Source organism: Tyto alba, unplaced genomic scaffold (genome assembly GCF_018691265.1).
Source record: "Tyto alba isolate M040663 unplaced genomic scaffold, T.alba_DEE_v4.0 Super-Scaffold_45, whole genome shotgun sequence".
Classification (NCBI taxonomy): Eukaryota; Metazoa; Chordata; class Aves; order Strigiformes; family Tytonidae; genus Tyto; species Tyto alba.
This window is the reverse complement of record NW_024881321.1, coordinates 35,635,994-35,649,419: the sequence shown is the minus strand read 5'-3', so window position 1 is coordinate 35,649,419 and position 13,426 is coordinate 35,635,994.

The following is a 13,426-nucleotide window of genomic DNA, read 5'->3' as shown; positions in this document are numbered from 1 at the left end:
GCTCTTTGATCTATGACATATTGTATCAAATAATCTCTATTTATATTTGTTACATAAGAGCTGTATGATTTTTGTGAGCTGTCAGACATGGTATGCAAATCTGTAACTACTTTACAAAGCAGGTCACAAAACCCAGGAAGGGGAAGGGGTTAACAGGACTGTATTCAGAGACCTTCGGCAGCCACTTCTGTCTCTTTCCTGTATTTTTTTTTATACTAATCTCTTGAAATTTTATGATGATGTTTTCACATGTGTTTTCCACATTTATTATTTGAGATTATTTAAATGTTGTTACTGAGCTGTTTATGTGCCTGGGACTGATCTTCTCATGATCCTTCTAATTTTCAAAATGTTGATGAATACCTTTCTTTGAGAAAAAAATAAATATATGCAGTGATTTGTAGACACAGCAAACTTCAGAAAAGCTGCTCAGTTTTATGAGCTCTCAGTTTTAATTCTGTCTGTCCCTTTAATGTCAGCTGAACACTTAATACTGATGAGAAGACAGCTGGTTGCTCAGACATGGATGTACAACATCTGCTGGCTGCTGTATAAGCATGAGACTTGGAACAGCTTCTACTTACTGTGCACCTGACTTTTTTGAAAATGGTCCAGTTTCTGTGTTTGTGAACTGATTTGGTGCCTTTATTCATCACAGAACATCTCCCCATTCCTTCTTTATCCATCCTTGAATGTGTGCCACACCATCTGAAAATAAAAGATTGAACTGGAAGGATAGCACTTGGGTTTTAGCTTTTACACAGTTTTTTTCCAATATTTCCTTTAGTTAAAACAAAAATAAATTATTTTTTGGAGTGCCACAAGTCTGTGTGACTTTGTCTCCCTTGCCACAGGTGGCAGAAGTGAGCAAATGAAACACCCAAATGCTCACAGGGTTGGAGTTACGGGCAACGAGGTGCTAGAGAATCTGTGTAGGGGTGAAGAGCCTCTGGTCCTACAGCAGCTGAACTGTGAGGTCTCGTTTCTTTAAAGAGGAAACAGGTAAAGCTTGTGACTAAGTGTGCACGAGAGATTAATTAAACAGCAGCATTGGAATCCACTTGCACTAAAGGTATTTAAAGAGCTTCTGGGTCTCTGATTGTAGCTGAGTGAGCATCCAGTGAGGAGAAACCTTTCCAGGGCTGTGACCTGCACTCAGAATGCTTCCCGTGCTGCTGGGACCTTTCAGCAAAATGCCCCAAGATGGTTTGCAAGTACTGGATAGGTACGTGTACAGATGGTGGTTTTCTAATTCAGTAGAGTGCTTTCTCTCCAACACACAAAACAGACACGTCATTCTGTGCTGGTGTGAATGTGCTCATACAGTTTGCTAAAAACATCCTTTACGTTAAAGGGACAAATGGGGAAATGGAGACTTTATTTACCATCAGCACAAAAGTAAGTGGGGATGCATTTCATTGCCTCTTCCCGTGTCACCCTAGGTGCTTTCTCAGGGCAGGACCTGCACAGACATACACACCAGTATAACCTCAAGTGTGCAAACTGATTTCCAGGGTGGCGTGGAAAGTTGTTGATGTGCTCAAAGTTAAGCACAGGACTAAGAACTTGCAGACCCAAAGCTGGGAATGTAAGTTCTCCAGGGGTGGGAGCACGCCTTCGCAGGCAGCTGGGTATATATGTCGTCAACTGCATACCCTCGTCCAAAATTCCTGTAACTGTGTTTGCTGGCACATCACTTGAATCTCTTGGTCATGCTTACTAGCTACAGATGGTGCTTCATGAATGCATCTACACATGTCCTGGACTGAAGTTAGCTCCCTGGAGTGAGGGTGACAGGAGCTTACTGGGATCGGTACTAGGTGCTATCCAGTGTCCAGCACAGCCGGGGATTTGGATCTTGCTCAGAACCTGTAGATACTATTGCTATAGAAATAATACTTTCTGCCTACTTTGTCAAGGTATGAGAGGATTTACTGATTTTTAAGAAAAAAGGGGAAATTATTATTTAGTATTCAACAGATTTCTACAAGGTATATTTTTGCTCTTCTTTGTTGGGATTCTGCATTTTTACCCCCTGCAGAACCATCACTGGATCACTTCTTACTCTTTCCAAGCAGAATTTGTGAATTATGCCAAGAAATGTTGGTCTTTTTAAGTCTCTGACTCACCTGCACTGGACAAAATAGCTGTGATGATTTAGGTTACGACAGTTTTAACAGCTGCCTGCTCCCCACCTTTGCCAGCGAGAACCGAATTTCTTCTTTTGGCTGGACTACTGCAGTCCATAGGTCAGGGTAGCAAACTCACTTCATCCACTTTTTAGCTACAATAAACTCTGAACTGGAACACTTAAAGTATGTGCTTGATTACACTGGTACTCTTCTGAGAGTGTGTGGAAGGAATAGACATTTTTTTGGTGACTGTAGTGTCTTTGTCAAGTCCCTTTTACACAAATGCCTTGTGGGGAAATATGGAAAAATTTCCATTTTTGATTGTAGACAGAAGCAGATTTGATTTGTCACTGGTTTTGACAAGGCTAGAGGGTATTTTCTTGTGTACATGTCCAAGCCCTCTTGGCAGGTGCATTCCCTATGAAGGTTGAAAGGCAAGGGTAGAACTCATTTGCTTTAATTTAATGTTTGAAGGTAAAGTAATTAGCCTTAGATTGTCATTGCAGTCTCCTTTTATAATCAATGGCCAGGGAGATGTACCATCAAAGTTGAAATCTGTCATCCTAAAATGAATGCCTGTGAAAAGTAAGGCAAGTAAAAGAGGTAATTCCTCTGTTTCCTTCCATTACGTGTAAAGAGAACACAGGGTACTAGCTCCAGCTGCTGTGGATGACTGTGGATTGATGGCAATATTTCAACGTTTGCTGAACTTGGACATCCCTCTTCACAGGTAACAAATGTAGAACAGAACTATGAAGGCATAAGAATAAGTGACAGAAGGACTTGAGATGATAGACATCTACAGTGACCATCAGGACTGGATGGCTCTCCTCCAGGAGCAATAAAGAGTGGAACAGCTGACTTGTTAATAAATACCTACAAGTGATCTTCTCACATTTATTATACCATGCTGAGATGAAACCCTAACCTTGACTCTAACTCTAGCCCTAGAAATACCAGTGAAGTTATAGATATTTTATTTTTGCATTATCCTGAAGAACAGAAATACTGCTAACACTGAACTCATGCTAAAGGAATTCCAAAGAAATACCAACCTGTGATCATGGTTTATTACTATTATTATTATTATTACTAATAATAGTAATTAGCAAACACATTGGGAATGACAAAATACTGAGATGCTTACGAATTTAGAGCAAATTACCAGCTTTCATGAGGATAAATTCTGACTAATGTTATGTCTTTTTTGTAACAAATTAATAAAGGAAGGGAGAAAGAAAACCAGGCAAATAATTTACTGGCTGAACTTTCACACATCAGGCTATAAAAGAAACTTGAAATCCACGTGGTTGTAGGAGCTGTTCTATCATTAGTCAAAACCTGCAAGAGAAAGGAAGTGAAGGACAATAGTATCAGTCTGAAACGAGGTTAAATCTGAATTATTCAAGTGACCAGTACATGTAAAAGTTTCTTGTGTACTATCATCAGCCATAATTAAAGAGAATTAGATAATTATCATAAAATGTGTGTATAATTAATTAGCAAAATGTTACAAATCTGAAAAATTATTGGAGATTAGCACTGAATTTCCTCAAACTCCATTTCACCCAGCTATGCTGAAAAACCTTCCTACAGTATTATTTTGTTCAAGTATCTCAGAGTGAAGAAGGATTCAGTTTCCTCATCCAAATCCCTGGAATACATCCATTTGCTAAGTTTCAGGTTCTGCATTTTGTGGTGTCCATGGAGTAGGATGAGAGCGCAGCTGGTCGCAGTTGCTCATGCTTTGTACCTCTTGACATATAAAGGCCTGGAAAAAAGCCATGAGCGTGCCATCATGAGTATGTTGGCTTGAACATTTGGCCAGTGGCATACAAAATAGAAACCCTAATGCCTGACCCCAGCACGCAAAACATAGGCTCAAAGTACGGCAATGCTGCCACAGAGGGAGAAGGCGGCAACCCATAATGTAACACTGTGTAAGAGCACGGTAAAAATCTCACTCCGGACCTAAAACTTTCTCTAGACTTTTGCATAGGTTTGCCACTCAGCTGTTTTGTAGGGACTGGTGGTAACAGGAGCTCGGCAGAGCCGTGCAGGCGATCTTATTCACTGAACAGTTGCGCTGACCAGGTGGTCCTCTGAGGTTGGCTGGGGACACAGACGCTTCTTTTTACACTTTCTAGGAAGCGGCCGGATGCAATTAAGTGAGCCAGGAAAAAAAATCTGTTCTTCATTCCTCAGAAAGCTGAGGTAGTGCGGAAGAAATGCTTTGGGTTTTCCAGAACACGCTCCTAAAATGGTTTGGCGAAGCAGCATGTTTGATCAGAGAAACACAGACAACAGTGCCACATTTTTGGAAGGGTGGGGTGAGGGGGAGAGCTCCTACGGTGTGGAAACAGCCCAGAGTTGTTTTTTGCTGCCTTCTACACCTTGTGACACCATGAAGGTGTCACACAACGGGAGCCACAGGGTCTGTCACCAGTAATCATTCCATACCCTGTGGAGGCAGTTTCATTTACCTGCCCCCTGCCTCCAAACTGGCTACTGGTGTTGAGTCGAGAAGGTCTCAGTGGGGGCCAGCATGTGGCCAGACCTGTGGGTCTAACTCAGTTTGACACTTTTTAGTCTCATTTGAGTCCTGTTAAGGACGGGGTCTTCATCTTCTCCTGTTCTTTTTGCACACTCCTGTTCTTCAGCCCTTGGGAATGCAGCAGCTTTCTGGACAAGAATTGTTTCTGTAGCTGAGGGAGAGGTGGCTAACCAAGTAATCTGCTCCAGAACCACGTTCAGCATTACTAACACATCCGTTAAAGCCCGTGAAGTGCATACAAGTAAAATCTATGGAATATGATTGTCATTTGCCTGTTTCCAGTGCCTCTTAGATTGTCAAATAAACTGTTGAAGATTAGGGCTTCATTATCCTCTTTATTGGAGGCATGAACTGAGGGACAGAATAGTGAAGGGATATGAATAATAACAAAGAAGAAAGTCTCTCCTAAGGTTTTGTCCAGGATGGCATATTCCCAACGAGATAATGAAGACTGCAACAACCCTTTTTTTTTTTTTTTTTTTTTTTTTTTAATGCCTTCTGCTTAAAATGCCAACTGAATGAATCAAAATTAGGAGTGTTCAGCAGAGCAAGAAAGACTGCAGAGGACTGCTCCTGTGAAAATTAATAGAGACGTTCTGGAACCCTGGCTCAGATGCATGAACGAGTCCATAACCTCAGCTATCAAAAATTCGTTATATATGTAGCTTTGGGGGATTTAACAAGCCATTTGAAAGATTGGAGACTACTGGAGAAATGAAAAACAAATTAAATACGTTCGTTACAGTATCATTACTTCATTTTGCCTTCAGAAACTGGCATGTATGATTTGGCTGAACAAACATGAAACAGTTTCTTTTGATCAGTACGAATTACAATGTGTTTTGCCCTGCTGCCCCTCTCTGTTACTCCTTCTGTGGCTCAGATTGCTCAGGGTTTGACTAATGTACATGCTTTACATGGGGTCATTTTTTCTTTTATAGAATTTCATAATTATATAAAAAGATAATATCTACCCTCGATCAGAACTCCCTTGTTAGAGAAAGCAAACACACATGCACTTTTTTTTTTTTTTTCCCCCTCCCTCCCTGAATTTTTGGTCTACAGTTTAAAAGGAAAATTACTTTGAAGCTCATAATTTCTGCTCTTTAATGAACGTAGTATTGGTGTAGGAAGAGAGCAAACCTAGAAAAGAATAGCCATCCAGAGTCTCTTACAGAATACTGCCCTGACAGCTACAGGTTTGGCCTGATGGGATGCACTAAAATAGAGTCTCAGCAACTAGTAATCAAAGGCACCGACTATCTCATTGGCCCTATCAAGACCATTTGATGTATGGATGTAGTTTTAGGTATCCAAGTAAAACCAGTTACTCTCAATGTTCTATATTTTTGTGATTGGAGTGTATGCATTTAGCTGGTAAATAAAATTTAAACCAATGGAGTATCATTGTGTTAATGTATATACCACTGCTAAAAGACTCAGCCTGCTGCCAGGCTAAAAATGTTCAATTATCACTTTTCAATATGGATGAAAGTAGAGATTTAATTTTTTTTACTTTTCCAAAAAATGTCATACAAAATTTCATTTCACCCAGACTTCAGCATTGCCTTTATTCTTATATAGATATAACTCTACAGGCTTCAAAATGCCCCATATAAAAGTTATTTAACTTTCAGAAGACTTGTCTAATAATTTCTATTAGTGTTCAAGAGTTGTTGTATTGAAACAATTCGAGTTGTGTTAACATTTACAACACTGCAAATGGTGTCAGACATTGGCTCCTTGAAAGTAAGTCAACTTTTCAGCTAGTCACTTTGCTGCTTTATTTCTAATGGCTTCCAACACTGTACCTTGTCTGACTAAGAATCTTCTTTGCCTGTCATTTTATGATTTTGGCTGTCATCTGTATTTTAAGGCAGCAGAAGTAAAAGCGGCTCTTCTTTTTAACTATCCCACTGACATACAGGCATCGCTGATAAAGTGAAAACAAGCTGGCTCACCTCTTGGAAAAGTGTTTCTATCTGCAGCTACCAGAGTAACACCGGCTGTTTCAGTGCTATTCCTGTGCCCTGGGCTGGCAGAATCTGCTCCACAGAGCTCTGTAGAAGCCATGGAGAGCTTTTTACTCACGATGAGCAACCACTGAAACACATTCAAGAATTCACATATTATCATTGACCTTAATTAAAAATGGGGGAGAAAACCCCAAGCCACCTAAAACTCCCAGCACTGAAGTTTGCATTAAAGGAAATTCTCAGCTTGTTTTTGCCCCCCAGTTGCTCCTTCTTTACTGCAACCTTTGGTATGCAAGGCATGTACCCACATTTGTGTTAAGACACTAGGATAGTTAGACCACAGCCAACTTAGAGTTGTTAGTGTACTTTCTTACCATACAAACAGCTGTATTTTTTCATGCTGCCAGAGTACTTAGTCCAGTCAGAAGGTAATTTCTGAGGTAGGTGAGGAAGCCTAATGCATAGACATTTTTTTACTATAGATCTACTGTCATTGCATCATGGAATATACAGATGAAAATCTTGGAAGCTGACTTGATGACCTTCACCCCCAGCAGCCTAATCCAGTGCACTCACTCATTCCTACAGGCTGTGTGGAGTAATGAGGATTGAACTCCTCTTCCCAAAGCCACAGAAACACTGACAGGTAACTCCTGCAAGGTGAAAGGCCCTGTGATTCCTGTGGCCAAGGCAGTACCCATCCACCTGGACACAGCTCTGCAGCCTCAGGACACACGCTGCTCCAGCTGGATTTTCTGTTCTGCTCTGACCACTTTGCACAGCTCAGGCACTAGCAAGGGGCTGCAGTGCATCTGGAGGTGGCCAGCAGAGAATTTCACACAAAGGGGCTTTACATTGGCATTATCTGTGCAGAGCCAGAAGAGCTGTGCTCTGCACCAGCTGTGCTGCCCTTTGGTGTTGTACCAGTGTCAGGCGAAAAGGGCAGGCTGGAGAAGAGGGACTGTCTGTTCTCCAGACAGCCCCAGAATGGGGGACGCTGGCAGCCTGCACACAGAGCCCTTGCACCAAGGCCATCACCTGCTGTTGATGAGGAACAGTGGACTTTTTCATATGGATTTAAGCACAGGAGGAAAAAATATCCCCAGTGCATCCCCAGCACAGCCAGGTGTTAATACACAACCTGAAAATTATCCAGCAGACAACAGCGGGACACCTAACACAGGTTTTGTTCAAAACTGGCTTTAGTTTGCTACAAACCTACGTAGGAGGAAGCAGAGGGATATGCTGGGCTGGCATGTCTATGAGAGTGGAAACGAGAAGCATGAACTGCACTTTAAAGGAAGTTATTTGCTTTTACATCTTTAAGAGATGCTGCCAGTCCCCATGCTCATCATAAACAAATAGCAAACAACTTTTCCAGGAAAGTGAGCACGATGTTAACAGCATCTGACTGCACATGTGCACATTTTCTGAATACAACGACATTGCTATTGCTTTTTTATATAAAGTATCCTTGGGAAGAGTACTCCATGACAGAGAACTTACTATAAAAGAAGAGCAGAAAAGTGACTGAAGAAGGAAAACCTCATTACAGTGCCATAAACCTAGAGGTGGCTGTTCGGAACCAGCTTGACACCCAAGAGATCTTGCACTCAGCACTCTTCCCGTGGCATCCATTTCCAACCCGTGCGAAGAGGGGTCTCATGCCAGCCGGTGAATCCCCAGGCAGCAGCCGCCTCTGGGCTGTCACGACAACCACAGGGCTATGGCCACGGGCTCTGGGTGCTCGCTGGCACACACTGCATGGCTGTAGGGTTTGTGACAAATCCTTTACCATCAGCTGACTGCTGCCCTCTGCCAACGCTTCTTCCAGTTCAGAGATCACGGGAAGTCATTTCCACCAGGCCATTCATTTGTATTGCTGACTTAATGGTACTTTTCTGACTAATGGTGCCAGATTATTCTGGGAAATAATGTATCAATAGACCATTTTATCAATGGCCTGAAAAATAGTATACCCTCTTTTGTCTCTTTCAATTCAGCAGTGGCCCCTAAACCATTTCTTTCCCAAATTCATGGTCATTCTTGATTACTGCAGTGGTAGACTATGGCCTGTGACAGAGAACATGAACAGCAATATCCCAAACATGTCAGCATCTCAGCTCAGTGTGACCACAATACAAATTATTTTTGGACTCGTGCTGTAACCATTCAGGGGAAGAGAGTCTCCATCTCCACCACCGTACCTTCACAGCTCTTATCAGCAGAGCTTTTCCAGAGGGTGAACAACCTGGGTAATCTCGTCACACATGAACCCAACACATCTCTGCTGTTTGAATCGTTAGTCTTTGTCAAGTATTTATTTCTTGCTGTGATAAGTTTTCAGTTTAATTTGTGGATAGGATCATTCATATTCAGAGAGGTGGTAGCAGAGCCGTATCCAAACAGGATAAATGCTGATCCATCCTCGCCACGGTCTTACTGCAGTTTCATGATGCTGCTGTTGCCTGAATTAGAAGAAGGGGGCTAAAAGTGCCATAGTCCTCCTCTGGCACACCGGGGATGTGTTCAAGGAAAGCCATGCAGCCCCTGCTCCCCCAGTCCACATCTCAGCATCGCTGAGACCAGCACTGAATTACACCAGGACCATTCCCAGCCAAGGCCACCGTTCCCTTGCTGTGAGACCCTCCGAGCAGCTGCAGCGGCGGGAGCCCCGGGCACAGACTCTGGGCGGCTCTAGGTCTCCCTCTCCAGGAGCAAGGCTGTTGAAAAGGCAGATCATCAGTTCCTTCATTTGCCAGCTTCTTCAGAATTTAAGATTGTTAATCCATTACTGAAGAAGAGCTTTCTTATTGCAGCCACATGACTGTCATGTATTTGAGCTCTCAGGTTAAGCAGTTACAGAGCAAAGAGTAGTGAGGAAATATTTAGGGACAGACAATCTCCTTGGCCTTCCAAGCCAAGGGGTTTCCCCCGACTCTTTGAAGCTAGTTTGTGTATTAACTGCTGGAGAACAGCAATAACCACCTGCCAGTATTTACCAGAATTTGTCCCTGATACCCTTCCCCATGAGGTGGGGCTGGCACCTCTGCAAAGCCACGCAGAGGGAGCCCACTCTGAAGGCTCAGCAGGTCCATGAGGGGCTGGCACCCTCCATGCAGTGATGGTAGCTCTGCCAGAGGTACTGATACCTCTGACATTGCAACAGACTGCTTAAATGCAATGAGGTTGCAACTTAAAACACCAGAAACAGGTTTTCCGTTAGTTATGATTTCCACGGCCACTTAATTTCCATGGGAAGTGTATGCTTTGACCCCTATGCCTTTAGCGGTGTCCACCTTTCTCCTTGGGTCACGGCACACACATTTCCCTCAGCTGTGTGACTTTAGCTAGCAGTCACCCGGTTTTCAGAAGAAAGATCTGAACTGAGACATTTCTGTCTCAATTCTCCTCATTCACTTTCCTATTACTTCAACAGTCCAAGCACACAGCCTTGCAGGCACAGTGAAAAGCTCTTTGGCTTTCCAGGGGCTCTTCCAGGTCAGTGAGATGAACAGGCTCATTGTGAGGGCCCTCAACAAGCCCACAGGTGCAGCCCGAATTGCTCAGAAGCCAGTTTGTGTTTGGGACCCGTTACTGCGCCCCAAACCGATCCTGTGAGGAGGAAGATCGGAGAAGCGCAGGCAGCCTGGCTGCCTCCCGGCACACCGCTGCGAGCAGATGGGATTGAGGACGTTGGAGAGAGCAGAACCCCAAAATGTCTACGGGGCCACCACAGCCGAGCCCCCGGCGCTGAGCCCCTGGCCAGCGGGGCGGAGGAGCGGGGACCGGGTGTTGCCGAACGACTCCCGCTCCGGGACCCCCCGCACCCATCCCCGCTCCCCGTTCCCGCTCCCGGTTCCCGGTCCCCGTTCCCGCTCCCCGTTCCCGGGCCCCGCTCCCGCTCTCGGTCTCCCCTCCCGGCCCCGGTTCCGCTCCTGGCCCGGCTCCCCCCTCCCGGTCCCCTCCCGGTCCCCGCCCGGTCCCCGGTCCCCGCTCCCGGTCCCCGCCCGGTCCCCGCTCCCGGCTCGGCTCCCGGTCCCGGTGCTGCCACCTGCCGGTGCCCTGCAAAGCCCCGGAGCGAACCCCCGGCACCTCCCGGACCTTCCTCCTCCCCGCCCCGCGTCGTGTGCGCTACACAAATTATCTTTATTACCTTCTGGTTTTCAAACTCGTCTGGGGCCACGCGTAGCCCGAGCGTTCACATGGCATCCCGCATGTTTTATTCTACTTCGTGCAGTGGATGTCAATAACACATACTGCATGTTTAACAGAGATTTTGGAAAAAAAAAAACATCTGAGAGAAATGGTAGTCACTTTTTTTTTTTTTTTTTTTTTTTTTTTTCCTTTACAAGATCTTGTTTCATAAGTAATTCCTCCAGTTTTTGGCTGTGCCAGTACTGTTGGGGCACCTATGCTGCTGTATATACATCTGCGGTCTTGATATTCCTACTTGTCCAGATAAAGGCACCTGCCCAAGTTTGCACCTGCCTGAGATTGCACCTGCTCCCTCCTGTCTGAACATCAGGTTTTCTTTAACATATATATTAAAAAAAAAAAAAAAAAAAAAAGGACAGTGAAAGGACAGTAATGGTGCTTCAAGCATAAAATTGGGACATGAGTTTTTAAGCATCCAGACTTGGCAACAGAGAGATGCCCTGATGACACATAATACAGTCATATCCCGAATGTCTTGTTGTGACTGGAGTAGTTCTTGTTTCAAGACATGACAACATAAATCCACAAAACCCCTACATACTGTAGTATGAGACTAGGCACCAACTTACATTGTAGATTCTTCCAGGATGTATTCCGCAAGGATATCTTCTTGGGATAATCACAACAAATCCCAAATCCCATAGAGCTGCAGAGAGTGGAATTTCTTCTGAACCATTTCATGGTTGGGAGGATGTAATTTCACATGATCACAGAGAAAGCAAGGACCACAATCACCAAACTCCCATGATTTTGGACAAATTTATTGTGAAGCATCTATGAGGGATGGCAAGTGTGAGCAAAGAGCTCCTGCTTTCATCTTCCTGTGAAAAATGTTCTTAGTCAGAGAGAGGAAGTTGATGCAACACATTAAAATCCTCATTTTCTTAGCCAAAATAGAAACGCCTCTATGGGTATGCCTACACTGCAGCCAAATTCACAACTACAGCTCCAAGTAGTTCAGACTATCATAATTCCCACCCACAGGCTTCTGCTGTGTTAGCAATAGTAAGAGGTAAAGACACGTTGACTCAGCTCTCCTCTCTCTGACATAATTTGGGTCAAATGGATTTTTTTCTTCATCTCACTGGAAAAGGTGTCAAGGAGATGACCTTGAGCATTCAGCCATGAAACTATGGTATCATGTGCGAATTTTGAATTAATTCAAAATTAGTATCTTATTGTTCATTTTTAAACAAAACCCTCTGGAAGTTACAAAAGAAAACATTGAGTCTCAAAGGAAAAAATGCACAACAGGTATTAGCAAAACCCCTACTGTGTTCTCCAGACTTGGGCCATGACTGTTAAGTATTTTTGATAACTTCATATAGCCAGTCTTGTTAAAGCCTTTTGAAAGTCTGAGTAAACTATACTAGCTTTTTTTCCCTGCTTAGGAACACATTTAAACAACTGTAATCAAAGAGGAAGATTTTCCAAGGTGAGACTGCTTGATTAGGCATCAGACTGTGAAAGCCAAAGCATTTTTATGGATCAAAAATATAGCTAATGAGTGGGAAAAGATGCTAGAAATGAATACCACATTCTTCATGACAAAAAGCTAATAGAGGGTTGTCTCAAGTTTGATATGTAAAATAAAAGAAGAAAGACAGAAGGTCAGTTAAAGAAGAGAGATGAATGAGGTAACTTTCACAAATGGTACAATGCAGAGGATTCATTTCTCTAACATTGGCTATCTTACCATGCCTTGTCCAAGCAAGCTGTTTCACCCCACTCTGTTTGTGAGATGGAGTGTGGAGCTCTGGTGAGGTTCCTGCTCCTCTCCACTGACCACATAGACAACTCAGTCATCCACCCTCTCTACTTGCTCACCTCTTCTTCTGGCAAGTTATCCCTCCTGCTTCAAGTTCTTTCATTTACCCATGTTCAGAAAAGACAAAGCAGAAATTCAGAGAATCTTAACTGGATTTACTTGAAGGGGTAACACAACAGTAGACAAACCTCATTGTTAATAAATAAAAAATAATTCACCTTGGGGACACCTACATCAGCCGGCAGGATCTCCTACAGGAGGCCTTCAAAACCACCTCTCTTCATTGACCGTATAGCCTACACCCAAACCGTTTGATCTGAGAGCTACGAGGAAGAAATGTGGCTCACAGGCTGAAAGAAAGCAGTAGGCAGCTTTCAGGACAAGGTACACCATGCATACATGGCTCAGTTCAGATCACAGAATCATAGAAGTGTAGAATCATTTAGGTTGGAAAAGACCTTTAAGATCATCGAGTTCAACTGTTAACTTAGCACTGACAAGTCCACTGTAAACCATGTTCTTAAGCACCACATCTACACATCTTTTAAATCCCTTCAGGGATGGTGATTCCATCACAACTTTGTTCCAATGCTTGACAACCCTTTCAGTGAAGAAATTTTGCCTAATATACAATTGAAACCTACCCTGACCAAACTTGAGGCCATTTCCTCTTGTTATGTCACTTGTTACTTGGGAGGAGACCAACACCCACCTCGCCACAACCTCCCTCAGGCAGTTGTAGAGAGCGATCAGATCTCCCCTCAGCCTTCTTTTCTCC